This window comes from Rattus norvegicus, chromosome 7 (assembly GCF_036323735.1).
Source record: "Rattus norvegicus strain BN/NHsdMcwi chromosome 7, GRCr8, whole genome shotgun sequence".
NCBI lineage: Eukaryota > Metazoa > Chordata > Mammalia > Rodentia > Muridae > Rattus > Rattus norvegicus.
The window spans coordinates 53,353,188-53,355,687 of record NC_086025.1 but is presented as its reverse complement, the minus strand read 5'-3'; the positions used below and the strand labels follow the sequence as shown (position 1 = coordinate 53,355,687).

The window sequence follows — 2,500 nt, the reverse complement described above, 5'->3', positions numbered from 1 at the left end:
CTCTCAGCAGTTGGGAGGCATAAAATTCGGAAATTTTTAAAAGGAATTGTTGTTTTCATTATAGGAAATAACTGTTCCTAACAGTTTCTTCATAAAGTGTTCTCTCCAGTAGATGAGTTAGAAAAATTTTAGGCCAGCCTGGTCAATAGAGTAAATTCCAGGACAGCTAGGGCTACATAGAGAAACCCTGTATTGAAAAATGACCAATGTATGCCTTATCTTGAGGCCCACGTCAGAAGAGGGAGCCCATGCCCTAGACTGAGCCTGGAGAGCCAAGAGAACTAGAGTAGAACCAAATATAAGTAGCCAAAAAAAATTCCATAAATTGATTCTTAATCATATTCTGCTAGTCTCATAGACATTGTCCAGCCATCATCACAGATGCTTTTCCAGCAGAACATTATACAGAGAAACATTATACTCACAGAGAGACATTATACAGAGAAAGAACCTAAACTGGAGATGTCCACTGAGTTCCTCCACTTAGAGATTGGAGAATCCCAAAGAGGGGAAAGAAAGAAAGACAGAAAGGAGGAATGGATGGGGGTAGTCAAAGATATCAGTAGAACATAGTCAATGAATGAAAGAGGGCTCATTTGGACTCACAGACACTGGAGTGGCAAGCGGGGGTCCTGCATGGGTCTGCATCAGGTCCTCTACATATAAGTTATGGCTGGGTTGTTTGCTATTTTTGTGGGACTCCTAAGAGTGGGAGTGGTGTGTATCTGACTCCTTTGCTCTTGGAACTCTGTTGCTCCTATTGGGTTGCCTTGTCCAGCCTTGATAATAGGAGTTCTGTTTTATTGAATCTTGTTTGTCATATCTGGTCATTGTCTCTTGGAGACCTGCTCTTTTCTGAAGAGGAAATGGAGGGGGAGTGGGTCTGGGAGAGAGAGGAGCTGGGTGGGAGCTAGAAGGAGTGAAGGGAGGGAGTCTGGGAGGGGAACTGTGGTTGGGATGTATTGTTTGAAAGAAGAATCTATTTCCAATTTTTTTTTAAAAAAGAGAGAAAGAGAAAAGAACAGGTTTCTAAGAGATAGCAACCAAACATAACAAAATATTATATAATAAGATGAAGCAAAAACTTTCATATCAACGTTGAACACAGCAACCTGACAAGAGGAGAGTCCCAAGAGCAGCGAAAGAGTCAGAGACTCCCTCATTCCCACAGTCAGGAGTCTCATTAAAAGCACTAAGCTAACAGCTATGATATATTTGCATAGGACCCGGCGTAGACCCGTGGAGGCCCTGTGCTTGCTGCAATCATTTCTGTGAGCACACACGCATGCACCTTGCTGAGTTAACTCAGAGGGCCTTCTTTTCCTGGTGTCCTCCATACCCACTGGCTCTTACAATCTTTCCACCTCCTCTTCTGCAGGATTCCCTGAGCCCTGGGGGAGGATTGGATGAAGACTAAGGATTTGATGAAGACTTCCAGTTTAGACTATCTCTCTGGAATGTATTTTATGAGAAAAGAATCTATTTTAATAAAAGAAAGAAAGAAGAAAAAGGAAAACAATAAAATAGGCAAAAACCTTTCATTGAATGGTTGTGGTTAGGTGGCCGTACCATTCATATTTAAAGCCCACTCTGCCAAAATTTCAGTGGCTGATAATGGGACCTAATATCCAGATTGGCTGCAAGGATAAAGAACAAATCCATATGAAGGGGAAGTCTAGTACTCGGCGTTTAGAATCTACTTTCAAAGGCATTAACTGCTATACTTTTCTTTTCACTGTCTGTTATACTGTTTGTACTATGCCCCCCAGATGAACATGATTTCTTCAATATCATTACCAATGATGTAGACCGAAGCAGGGAAAGTATGTGTCAGACACCATAGAACACTGAAGTGGCAAAAAAGATCCAAAATAATGAGTTTAAACTAACAAGTTTAACTGAGGCAAAGATAACGACTTGGGCTTTTGTTCAAGGACTGAGTTACACAAATGTTCTTGTGATAGAGAAAGAGCTGAAATTTTAGCTAGATCTAAGGTCAATATTAGCAAGGAGGGCTTTCTTCAACCAACCTCCTTGTTCCCGTGAGCAAGACAACTAGTCACTTATCCCTCCTGATTATTCTGAATAATATTAATCAATGTGCACTTGCTGTATAAAATAGCAGGTAAATCCCATACATGGAAAATCACTCCGTATTTGAAATACCACATAATTGATGATTGATAAAGAGGCACAGAGAGATAAAGGATGAAGGATAGAAGGTAGAAAGGCTAAATAAATGGCTTGCTATGGTAGCCACTCTCTAGACCTGCAGTAGAACAGTTAGGGAAGAAGTGTTGTCAGAACAAATTTTAAGTTGTGTGAACGTTGGGTGTAAAAAAAACCAGAGTTAATAACACATCATTAACTATATAAATACTTATCAAGATTTCAGAGGGGCCACATTCCATTGTAGGTTAACAAATGTGGGAATTCCCTGAAATCCAGAGAAAGCCAGGCAGCATCTGAAACTTCTGTCCATATGCATTGTGTGTGTGTA

The 2,500-nt window shown here is 40.5% G+C and overlaps 1 protein-coding gene and 1 long non-coding RNA gene across 3 annotated transcripts in view; one reads left to right on the top strand and one right to left on the bottom strand.

Moving 5' to 3' along the window:
* LOC134479873 (uncharacterized) overlaps positions 1 to 1,534 on the top strand; it is a 10,968-nt gene extending 9,434 nt beyond the window's left edge. Inside the window, exon 2 of the long non-coding RNA XR_010053703.1 lies at positions 1,379 to 1,534. This is a non-coding gene — a long non-coding RNA (uncharacterized LOC134479873). The remainder of the gene's footprint in view (positions 1 to 1,378) is intronic.
* Positions 1 to 2,500, bottom strand: part of Tspan8 (tetraspanin 8) — a 34,384-nt gene that overhangs the window by 9,715 nt on the left and 22,169 nt on the right. The gene's annotated exons all lie outside the window — the stretch shown is intronic.